Consider the following 12,528-nt stretch of genomic DNA (forward strand, 5'->3'; position numbering starts at 1 on the left):
GGGGCTTCGGGGGGGGGGCGCGGAGGGCCGAGAGGGCTCCTCCTGCCGCCCCGCCCCCTCGCAACACCTGCCTTTGTTTACCCGCCGGCGCTCCGAGAGAAGGTGTCCCCAAACAGTGCCGGCTGGAGCAGAGCGCCCAAAGTCGGGGTCTGCAGCGGTCCGGTCTCCACCGCTATGGTCCTGTGACCTTGGGCCAGTCATCCAGCAAAACTTCACTGAGCACCTGCTTGGACAAACAAGCGTCCTGGGGTACATAGAGCTGATACCCTAGAAATGAGGCTTAGCTAACAGACACACAAAGATCATTGCAGACAAGTGTGAGGAGGGAAACAGCTTCTGGAGGGAGGTGGGCTCCGCCAGCTGAGGTGGTGGGAAAGGCCTCGCTGAGGAGTGACTGGGAAGGAAGTGTCCAGGCAGCAAGTGCAAATCCTTCAAGCAGAGAACCGGTGTGGCTGGAACGCGGGGAATCGGGGTGCTGGGGGATGGAGGCGCAGGCAGCAGAAGGAAGCCAGAGAGGGAACTTCACACAGGGTCTTACAGGCCCTTAGCCTGGAAAGGCTGTAAGCAGGAAAGCAAACACACACCAGTGATTTGATTGACATTTTTTCAAAAAGAGCATCCTGGCTGTCCCATGGAAAAGGGGTGCTGGCTAAGAGTGAGGCCACTTAGGAAACTCTGTAGTCCACGTGCATGGTGGGGGGGGTGCGCACCAGGGGCACGGCACTGGAGCTGCCTAGAAGCCCGTGGACAGGAGATGGGGTGGGGAGCTGGAGCTAGGCACACACAGCTAGCCACATTTCCCAGCATCCTTTGCATTTAGAGCTGTCATCAATGGCCTGTGGGCCGAAGTGACCTGTGTCAACGCCCAGGAGGTAAGCTCCTCCCGGGGCTCTGCTCCACCTCTCCCCCCCCCACCTGCAGGCTGAATGCGGGGAGGTAAAGTCTTTAGGAGAAGGCACAGCCCCAAGGAGGGTGGAAGGAGCCTGGGTGCCCGAATGACACCGCAAGCCTGTCCCCACGCCAGGAGCACCAATTCCGAACTTCTGGTTATTGAGCTCCTGAGCTATGGGCTCAGTCTGTTACCCCAGCTGCTGTTACGCTGATTCGTGGAGCAGCAGCACCTGCTGATGGGCGGGATCTGGAGGGCAAAGGGGGACTCCGGATGATCCCTGGCTCCTTGGCCTGAACAGCTGGGTGCTTGGGGAGCCTTCCATTGACCTCACTCCCCAAGGAATCCACTCCTGCCGCCCAGCACCAGAGTCCAGGGTGGGTCATTGTGGAGATTCTGAGCAAGCACATGACAGCCTCTCCTGTAGGTGTCTAGAGCACCTGCGTATCCTGGTCTCTGCTGCAGCCTTGGCATGTATCCCTTGTCCCCCCACCCCCCATCTCTCCTCCAGCCTCTCTCCCTGCAGCCCCTTTGTGATTTTTTTTCTTCAGTCACACTAAACTATCAGCTCCTTGCACAAACTCTTGCTTTGCTTAGAACAGTTCCCTTCCGGGGTGCCTGGGTGGCACAGTCGTTAAGCGTCTGCCTTTGGCTCAGGGCGTGATCCCGGCGTTATGGGATCGAGCCCCACATCAGGCTCTTCCGCTGGGAGCCTGCTTCTTCCTCTCCCACTCCCCCTGCTTGTGTTCCCTCTCTCGCTGGCTGTCTCTCTCTGTCAAATAAATAAAATCTTCAAAAAAAAAAAAAAAAGAACAGTTCTCTTCCCATCACATTCAACAGCCCACATTTATCAAATGGCTGCCAGGGGCCAGACGCCGCGTGAAGCGCTTTGCAAGTGTCAATGCATTTTATCGCGACAGTCTCCTTACGCTGTAGACATGGCTGGCGGATGCCCCGTCCATCCTTCAGCTCCCGGTTTACTGGCCGTGTCCTTCCCTGGCCCCTCCACAGATGGCCTTCCTCTGTGCTGCCAGAGGCCTCCGAGCTCCTGCCCTCTTGCCTTCGTCCCATTGCAGTGTGATCCCCACATTCCATATCTGTGTTCCTCCTACCTTGGTCACCTCTCTGTCCCCGGCACCCAGCTCAGGCACAGCACACACCGATGAGAGCTGGAGCAGCCTGTAGACATTAAGGGCCTGGACTCTGCACAGCGACTGCCTGGGTTCATATCCCATTCTGCTGCTTACCAGTGTGCAAACATGCACATGACTCAGTGCCCCCCCTCTCAGTAAAACAGGATTAGAAAAGTTCCTATCTCATAAGATGCTGTGCCCCCCACCACAGGTGCCCAATTCTTTCCCTGAAACCTGTAAATAGCTTACGATACACAGCAGAGAGGAGGGAGGGTTGCAGGTGGCATGAAGGTTGCTAATCCGTTGACCTGGTGATGGGAGGTTATCCTGGACTATCTGGGTGGGCCCGGTGTCATCACAAGGGTCCTCATACGTGGACACAGGAGGCAGAAGAGGGACAACCAAGGAGATACGAGAAGGAATTGGCCCAAGGTTGCTGGCTTTGGAGATGGAGAAAGGGGCCATAAGCCAAGGAGTGCAGGTGACTTCGAGAATCTGGAAAAGGCAAGGAAATGCCTCCCTAGAGCCTCCAGAAGGGAACGCAGTCCTGCAAATCCCTCGGTTTTAGGCCAGTGGGGGACCTGTGTAGCCCTCCATCCTACGGAAGTGGGAAGATGGCGCATTGGTATTGTCAAGCCGCTGCATTGGCCATCATTTCTTTGAGCAGCAGCAGGGAATGACTTGAGTGACTGTGAGGGTGGAGGAGCCCATAGTCAGGAAGCACTAAGAGCAGCGTCTGGCCCTGAGGACTCATGTGTTAGCCAATGTCTCAAATATCACAAGTGAGCGAACGCCCGGGCCTGCAGAGACATTATAGCGGGTGCTCTGACTCAGCTCTGGGGCCAAATGGGGGGCCTTGCACCCTGCTCCCCTGGGAAGCCAGACTGCTTCTGGGGCCCATAAGCCTCATTTGCAACAGTGGCATCAGCAAGTTTGCTTTTCTGATTCCTGCCCAGCCTTCAGAGGAGCCAGAGCCTGGGCTGTAGTCTCGGCGGCGGGGGTGGGGAAGGTACACCATGAATATACTGCCCAAGAAGGGTCTGAAAAGAGCCTTCCAGGGCCAGTTAACGAGGCCTGGTCACTGACATAGCGCACGAGGCCTGGGCTCACATTCCAGCTCCTCTATTTTCTAGGTGGGCGAATGTGACTAAAACACTTCTCTGGCCTTGGTTTTCCTATCCGAGGAACGCAGGTGATAATAATGCCCACCTCAGAGGGCCATGCCGAGGAACATGAAAGATCTTGTGTGTCGCTTTCCAGGAGCCTGGTAGCAGTAGCCGCGATTCCTCCCTTTGTACAACTGACTGTCTGCTTGCAGATGTCAAGAATTCTTTTTCTGGAAGCATGTGTCTGTGCTAGGCATATTCACAGACATTACTAACGGAGCCCTCACTTGCCAGTGAGGGAAACCAAGGCACAGAGAAGATGCCCCGCTTGCCAGGACTTGAACTCAGGGCTGTGTGGTCCCCAAGGTCATGATCCTTCCAATGCACCGCACCGCTTCATCAGGCATCATGCCCCCGGCTTTACCACCCCTCCCATTGCCTCTCTGGCCTCCACCTTCCTCGTCTCGAAGACGGAGCTGAGGAGCCCCGGCTGGCTGCCTGCCCCCACCATCGTGAGGCCCCTGTGACACACAGCTGAGCAGCGTCTTGTCGGGTGTGCCCACTGGGGGTGGGTATTACTGGGGCCATGGGGGAGCTGTCTCGCCCTCCCGGGCAGGTGACTCTGCCCTGTGCTTGGCGTTTTGGGTTCAGCAGCTCTATTTTAAGCGAGAAGAGGTTAGAGTTTGTGGATGTGTATTTCGCAGCTTGCAGAACCCTCAGCTGAGCAGTCACCAAAAACAGCAGCACTCCAAGACACCCCCTTCAGCTGCCCCTCCCTCCGCCTCCCCCCTCCTTCCTCCTCCGGGAGCCTGAGGGGACCCAGTGATTTTCCTCTGTCCCTTCCTGCCAGAGTCACACGCGTGGCCCCCCAACGAGGCCTTGGATCTTCTTCCAGGGTCCCAGGGTTGCCAGCTTGGAGGACAACGAGGACGGTGATCCCAGTCCCCGTCTGGACCCTGGGTGCCTTTCAAAGCACTCCACATGCCTTAGGAGTCTAGCGCCTTCTGAAAGCTTTGTGAGCCAGGCAGGCCTTGTGGTTCCCACGTCAGAGAGAAGACACGGACTCAGCGGAAGTGGATGCCACGTAGGGTGGTGCAGGGTAGGGCAGGAGAACAGGAGTTTCTGAGTGAGCCAGACTTCAGTTCCTTCTCCGACCAGCAACTTCACCTTCGAGCCTCAGTTTCCTCATCTGTGGCTTGGGTGTAAGGATATCGGCCTCTCAGTGTTTCTGTGAGGAGTAGATGAAAGTCTGAGGGAGCGCTCAGCACGGAGTAGGTGCCCAGCAAATGTTAGTACCCCTTTTGCCCAACTGATTTTTTCTTTTCCTTTTCCATGCTGCTTATTCCCCAGGCCTCCTGGGATCTTAAAGGATTGATTTTTATAGTTAGAATATAGTTCAGTAATTTTCCAGAAGCCCAGAGGACCCAGGTGTGTTTCCTGATAAGATCTCTCTCTTGTCTCTGTCCTCAAAGAGCGATTATTTTGGCCTCAGGTATCAGCTCCTTCGAGATGGCAGCTGTAACCTTTTGCAGCCTGAGTATCACTTAGGGATCCCGGTTGCAAGAAATCAAAAGCTGCCTCTTGCTAATTTAAAGAACGTTATAGGCAGGATCTGGGGTTCTTGCAGAATCTTCCAGGCACTGGATGACCAACTGTACGGTTCGAGGGACCCAGAGAGACAGAACCTACCACCAGGGAAACACCATAGCCTACCCAGTGTGGGGGGCACACTGTTCCCAGGCTAATGCAGATACTCTTCGGGGGACAAGTGGCAACTGTCTGAGCGTGACCCTGTCTCTGACTGTTGGGACCCACCAGAGCTGCTCAGAGGATTCCCGATGTGAGTTTGTGGCCATTCAGTTGGAGCCTCGGGGAGTTCTTCGCTTTCCTGAGAGTGGGTATCTTTGGTTTAATGGAGAGATTAAAACCTTTTCTCTGGTTAATAATTTTAAAAATGAACGATAGGAGTGTGGGGAGTTATTAAACCATTCTGTAGCCTTTCATGTACGATGGAGAATTTTCACAATAAAATTGTTTTTTTTTAAGATTTTTTATTTATTTATTTGACAGAGAGAGACAGCCAGTGAGAGAGGGAACACAAGCAGGGGGAGTAGGAGAGGAAGAAGCAAGCTCCCAGGGGGCAGGGAGTCCGATGTGGGGCTCGATCCCAGGACCCCGGGATCACGACCTGAGCCGAAGGCAGATGCCTAACGACTGAGCCACCCAGGCGCCCCACACAATAAAATTGTTTTTTAAGAGAATCTTTTCTCTCTCTCCATCCCCACCCCCTTTTGTTCCCCCGCTCTTCCTTTTGTCTGAGCGGGAGGATTACTCTGCGGGTTGGAGTGGAAGGACCAAATGGAAGGACATTCACAGAGCAGTTACTAGGATCCAAGTGGGGAGCTGGGCCCTCAGCAGGTGTCTCTTCCTCACACAGGGACTTTTCATCCCACCTCCCAGGGGAGGAAGCTGCCGCTGCTGTGAAGGGGGGAGGGAGCCGTCCTGTCCTGCTGGCAAGCTCTTGCTCCAAAAGGCCACAGTCCCCCCCCCCCCCGCCCCGCCCTGAGGGTGGCGGTCGTGGCCACATGACCATTGGGGTCAGCCATTGCTGACAGGCCTGTCCCTTCTCCTCCTGCTAACGCCCACCCCTCCCATTCCAAAGTCAGCATAATGCATTGGAATCAAGGGACATCTGAATCAAAGGGGGCGGGGTTTGATTTCAGATGACGTCATTGTCTGGAAAGGATCAAGGCAAAGACATTAAGAGATGCTCACTCAGCAAGGCACAGGTTAAAGTTAGTGCAGCACAGAGCTGCTCTGTCCCATATGGTAACCACTGGCCCTAGGTGACCATTGATCTTTACCTTAATTAAAATTCAATTCAGCTTTAAAATTCAGTTCTTCAATCACACTAGACGCATTTCATATGCTCATTCGCCACAATGCCAGGGGCTAGGACATTGGACCGAGCAGGTCAGAACATCTCCATCATCTCGGAAACTTCCATTGGACATCGCTGGTGTAGGGAGTCAGCACAGACTTTGCAACCAGACTGGCTGCTTTTGAATCCCGGGTCCACCATTGAGCTGCTGTTATCCTGGGCCTCAGTTTGTTCACCTGTAAAGTGAGGCTAATAATCCTAGAGAAGCCTCCCTATCCAGCTCAGCCTGAACCAGGGTTAGTTCATGAAAACACGGAATTATTTTAAATGACATACACCTTGAACATGTGCCATTCTTATCTTCGAGTGTGGAGCTGCTAATTCACTTTTCACATTGCCCTCCTTACATAAGCTACTGAATCTCTCTTCTGATTTCCAGTTTGGGTTTATTTCAAGCAGAACAAGCATTTGAAGATGTTGTACAGCCACTTGAGTGCAGAATCTCTCTAGATTCTCGTGGCAACTCTTTTCTGGCTCTCTTGTCATTGTTTCTTCCGTGCCTAAATTGACAGTATTTTTTAGCAACTCGTCTCTATCGACTTTTCATGAAAACAAATCTCTTCCTTTTTGCACTCATATTTCATCAGCCTGTGGAATATCGTTACAATAACAAGTGTGGCCGGTGCAAACTGGTTTGGGAACAAACCCAACAGATTCTTGGCAAACGTGCCATTTGTCTTAGCTCAGGCAGCTATAACAGAATACCATAGACTAGGTGGCTTATTTCTCACGGTGACGGAAGCTGGAAGTCTGAGATGACGGTGCCAGCATGCCGGGTTCTTGGGGAAAGCCTTCTTCCTGGTTTACAGACAGCTGTCTTCTCCTTTTCGCTGGTGGTGGCAGAGAACAGAGAGAGGAAGCAAGCCCTCTCCTCCCTCTTCCTATAAGGGCGCTAATCCCATTCGTGACGACTCTACTCTCTTGACCCTACCTCCTGATACCATCATTGAGGATTAGGATTTCAACAGATGGATTTGGGGGTGGGGAGTGTACACACTTTCGATTCATAACATCATTCTGTGCGGGGAGGGAGCAGAAGGGGGCAAGAGCCCCAGAGAGTGGCCCACCAGCTGTAAGCATTCATTCTGTCCCAGGCAGGGGTGTTGTGTTCGCAGGAATGCAGAACGCAGGTTAGCCTGGTGGGCTGATTAAGAAAGCTTTTTTTTTTGTGGGACACCTGGGTGGCTCAGATGGTTAAGCGGCTGCCTTAAGCTCAGGTCCTGATCTCCAGGTCCTGGATTCGAGCCCGCCTTGGGCTCCCTGCTCAGGGAAGAGTCTGCTTCTCCCTTTCCCTCTGCCCCTCCCCTGCTCATGCTCACTCGCTCTTTCTTCAATGAATAAACAAAGTGTTGTTGTTGTTGTTTTTTTTTTAAAAGAAAGCCTGGTCTGAGAGATTCTGCCCAGAGACTACACTTCCCAGCCTCCTTTGCGTCCTAGCACGACCACGTGACTCGTCCCCACCAATGGGGTGAGAGTGGGAGTGGGCGTGGTGAGTGTCATCTCCAGGCGGGGCCTTTAGGGAGAAGGTGAGGGGCTCCGTCCCTGCCTGCGAGCTGGCTGCAGGAGGCCCTCAGGCCCAGGAGCTCCGCGGAGCCACAACCTGTAAGCCTCCTGGCTCACCGCAGGAAGGAACTCCAGCCAGAAACCACCTGCCTTGGAACATCGTGTGAGTAAGAAATAAACTTCCATTGAGTTGAGCAGCTGAATTTTGGGGTTTGCTTGTTATAGCAACTGCCATTACTCTAATTAATAAACTTACTGAATTGGGCTGTTGTGAGGATGAAATTTGATGACCTATACGTCACAGACTCTTAAATGAGACTTTTCCTGTTGCCTCATATTTCCAGGTAAAACCGCAAGGTGCTAAATGCCCCCATAGTCCAGAAAGCCACAAGACCCATGTCTGTAGGACCTCCTGAGGGACTCATACCAGATTTCTCCTACCCCATCCCTGCCCCCTCAGCATAAAGAGAAGATTCTTCTCCATAAGCAGAAGATTCGAATTTGAGAATGATTTTCTAGAGTAGGGAGAGAAATGACATACCTTTTCTTTTTCTGTTTTCTTGGGGAAAGAAGAAAGGGGTATGCCCCTTGTCCTGAGAGATTCTGCCGGTAGAGATTTGGGGTTCCTGCCAGAAGTGGTGAGTGGTATCTGATTCTCTGACTACTTATCAAGCAGGCTTGCACATCTGCCCCCAGTGTCTGTTTGAGCCAGGAGAAAGTGGTTCAAGAGAGATGTCAGGGCGGGCGGGGGGGGGGNGGGGGGGGTGCGTCCTGCACACCCAACCATTTGGCCGTGTGAGGATGGGCGAGCTTCCCGTGAGCTGAGTAGGTGCTGGGCCATCTGCTCAGTATCCTGCCCAAAAGGGATGATTGTTTTGCTTTCCAGGAAAGCGGACTCTGGCAGAAAGAGGTTGGGAAGTGTACTTTGGGGACAGAGTTTGAGAGAGGTCAAGGGGTTCTGGGTCTCTCCCAACAGACAGGGGACCACTACAGGGGCCCTGAATAACCTCCTCACGTGACCCAGAGATACCAGCCCTTGAACACTTGCCACACAGAAGGAATTTATCCCCCCGAGAGGACCTGAAGCAACACCAGCTAGATTTTTGTCCCCTTTCCTCCACTGTTCCTTTCTGGCCTCATAAACAGGAGAAGCTAGAACTTGGACGGGGTGGGGGTGAGAAAGGTGTGAAAGGGACCCTCACACCACTCTCAGGGCTGCAGAGGACTATAAGGCAGAGATTAAGGGCAAGATTCTGGAGCCAGACAGCCTGGGTTTGAATGCTGTGCCTATAACTTACTAGCTGTGTCACCTGGAGCAAGTTACCTCACCTCTCTGGGCCTTCGTATCTGTAAGCTGGTATTAATAATAGTACCCACCACATGGTGTTGCAAGGTGCACCTCGTTAGGCCACTAACAGGTTGTTAAGTTAAATAGCAATGCATTCTCGAGGTGAAGGGTCAGTCCTGATTAAGCAGAAGCGTTCAATAGGATATGGTGAGATGTTCAAGCTAGACTAGAAGGTGCAGGCAAGGAGAGGTTTGACAGAATGTATTCGAAGCCAGTGGTTGAAGAAAAACTAAACCCATTTCTGTGTGTCCTTTACCAAGTTCAGATTACTCAAGAAACCAATGATATAGGTCAAGTATTTAGATCAGTTTGGGGCACACTGAAACCCTCAATACATGTTAAATATTGTTATTCGAACTTCTGCCAGGTTGGGGATCAAATCCTCTCTAAGCTTGATTAGTTTGAGGCGATAATACAAATGGTGATTTTTGTGGTCTCCTACTTTTTGGTCTTCGTAAACCACCAAATTTCATAAAATATGGGTGAATTCATGTTAAGACTCCCAACTCCCATTTGCAAAGTGAGAACAATGGGGAAAAAACCAACAAGTCTTATTTATAATCAAGAATGAATTTCATAACCCCTCCAATTAGGAGGGTCATCAGTTCAGAGTAAAGGACAATCCTACGGATGGCATCCATTTAACTTAATGAGATTCCACCATGTTGACCTTATTTGTAGTCCCAGTTCACAGGCTGGTGTTGGAAGACCTCACATATCAATGACCTAGAGTTCGCAAGCATCTAGAGCTCTTGTCCCCTATCCTCATGGCTGGCCTGTAAGACCGGGACCACGGTGTACATTTTCTTTATGAGGCTGTTGTGGTTCGGGGAGCTTGGAAGACTTGTTGAGGCTTACCTAGAACCTCAGTGATCCTGGCACAGATTCGTCTTTTCCTCTGGGTTGAATACATGTTGCAGGGGCCTCCACATGGTCACCCAGGGACCCAGGCTCCTTCTTTCTTGTGGTTCCATCATGCCCTAACACAGAGACTTTTATCCTGGAGATGAGGGGGCTGTGGATGCAATTTAAAGCAGTATTAGCCATACCTACTTGTTGCCAGTAGAAATCACAGGGACTTTCACATCTCATTGCAGTTATCGCAGACATGCCAAAATACTCCTCTCCTCCTTATCCATCACACTGAAAATACAATAACTAGGCTCGATCTTATTTACTGTGTTAAAAAAAGAAGGATATATGTAGTTGTCTCACATACCTTTTTGTTTTAGTGACCATAGTTGGATCATTTGTTTCCCTTGTAATGCCATATATTTTATTTTATGCATTTAATATTACTAGTCTGAGAAGGAGATCATAGATTTTTACCAGCATAGGCTCACAACACTCTTGGGAGCTTCCCGGGTGTAGACTGAAGCCGGCCCCCATATGCAGAGGGCAGGGAGAGACCGAAGGGAGAGGCAGGCCACTCCAAGGCGGTAGGTGGCAGTTTTAATAGTAGCCAAGGGAACTCACATACGAGGCTCGTCTTGGGCAGCAGCAAGACCAGTGGCTCCCTGCACCAGCCCGCCAAATCTTAAAAGCTTATAAAGCGGCTCTACCTGGGCTCAGTCACATATGCCGTGCAGGTGTTTTCAATGCCACATCACCATCTCAAGGCTGTGTCCTTGGAATGGTCTCTGGGAGTGGGGAAGGCAAGTGGAAGCCACATTCCAAGGACCGGGGAGGGGGTGGGGAGCCTCTGAATGCCGGGTCCTGCTCAGGGGTCAATCTGCAGTCACATGTTTTTGATCGTGTTCCCCAACAACCTGAGAAGACCTAGGCTCCTGAAGAATAGTTAAGAGCCATTTTCTAGAGCCTTGAAGTCCTCCACTGGGTCCCCTGCATGGGACCAGCAGACAGGGCCAGAGAGTGAGTGTGGTGGATTGTACAAGGGGCTTATGGTTCAGATCTGGAATCATAGCCCAGAGCCAGACCTTAGTCACCTGGCCAAAGATGTGGTCTCTCTCTGGGTGCCGAGGAGGAAAAGAGAGACAGTTTGGAGAACAAGCAGCCAGCCTCTGCCCCATTATCACGTCACTTCCAAGGACTCAAATTTGAGGAGACCCTGGGACCCTCGTCTGAGTGATTTCTGTGGGAGGCAGGTGCTGGGCGGCAGGGGCCAGTCTTGCTTGCCTCACTGTAGGTGCATCAAGTCTGATGTGTCAGGGAGGTGGTGCTGGGGGCAGCCGAGGCTGCTCTTCTCAGATCTTCCTTCTGTTCTTCCAGCATACTGTCTGCTTTGTGTCCCAAGAACCCACAGTCTGTCGGGGGCTGGTGAAATTAGGACAAAATGTACATCCTTGAAAATATAATTATAGCTCCATGTTTGTAGAGCTTCAGTTTGTCAAGCACTTTCATAAGCCTGGACTTATGTGGTCCTCACCACAGCCCTCGAGCAAGGCAGGGCAGAGATGACCACGTCCACTGCAGTTGGAAACGGGGCTCAGAAAGGAGAATTAGATGCTCAAGGTCACAAACCAGAGGCAGAATCGGGGCTGGAACCCAAGTGTCCGTCACCATTCAGCAGGCATGTGGTAAATACCTACCATGTGCCAGGTCCTGTGCTGGCTTCAGGGACACAAGGATGAATCAGAAATCTACTTGGCTTCTAGGGAGCAAAGCCCAACAGAAAAGCCAAGAATACACCGGTAATTACACTGCCATATACAATTATATCTGTCAAGACTCTTTTAGTTCAAGTGATAGAAACCCAACTCAGACTCGTTTAAATATAAATGGAATTTACTGGTTCACATAACCGAAACATTTAGGGATGTATAACTTCAGGCATGGCTGAATCCAGCAGCTCAAACCCTATTGCCTGGCATCTGTTTCTCTTAATTACTTGGCTCTGTGTGATTTTATTTTTGAGGTAGTCTCTTCTCAGGGTGGCAGACATAGCCTCTGGCAATCGAAGGCTTACCCTGTAATAGTTTGGCTACTTGAGTCAAAATGGTGGTAACCCTATCCCAGTTGTTCCAGAAACAGTCTTGAGGCTTTGCATGGAATGGCCGAACCACCTACCTGACCTGTTCATGCCATTCTGGATGCAGGTAATGTGGGGATGGGGTGCGGGCATTAGATCGAAGGAGCCTGAGTCTCTTAATCATTTTGTGGAGGAGACCACCTACCAGAAACACCTGCTAGGAATGTGATGTAACTGAGAAACTGTGGTTTAGCTAGTAAGCCGTGGTGTGCCAAGGGGGGTCATGGTGGTGGAGAGGTCTGCCCCCAGTTGCAAGTGACAAAGGGGTACCCTGTCTTTAAAGACTTTTAAAACTATAATAAAACTGGCTAAATTCGATCTGCTTTTTATTATCACCACATAGCCATGAATCTAAACATTGTCAGTGTTAAAATATTCCTTCCCCAGGAAGAATGCTCCCGATTTGGGGCCTGCTTGCTGCTGGGATCTGGTTCACCCTAGTTGATAAGGACCTACATCAGGGTCTAAGTAGCACTGTGACGAAGGCCCATATGTACCCCACTGCGATTAAGGAAACATTACACATAGGGCTGTTGACGTGGAATTTTAAAATAAATGTAGGTTTCTTTTGGAGATCCAATTTGGATAGCTGAGAAATCTGTTGAGTGAAAGGCCCCAG

At 51.4% G+C, this 12,528-nt stretch overlaps 1 long non-coding RNA gene across 1 annotated transcript in view; it reads left to right on the forward strand.

Moving 5' to 3' along the window:
* Positions 1 to 12,528, forward strand: part of LOC105236777 — a 36,409-nt gene that overhangs the window by 294 nt on the left and 23,587 nt on the right. The window contains exons 2-3 of the long non-coding RNA XR_002142282.2: positions 7,446 to 7,735; positions 8,146 to 8,210. This is a non-coding gene — a long non-coding RNA (uncharacterized LOC105236777). The remainder of the gene's footprint in view (positions 1 to 7,445; positions 7,736 to 8,145; positions 8,211 to 12,528) is intronic.

This window comes from Ailuropoda melanoleuca, chromosome 13, assembly GCF_002007445.2.
Source record: "Ailuropoda melanoleuca isolate Jingjing chromosome 13, ASM200744v2, whole genome shotgun sequence".
In the NCBI taxonomy this organism is placed as follows: domain Eukaryota; kingdom Metazoa; phylum Chordata; class Mammalia; order Carnivora; family Ursidae; genus Ailuropoda; species Ailuropoda melanoleuca.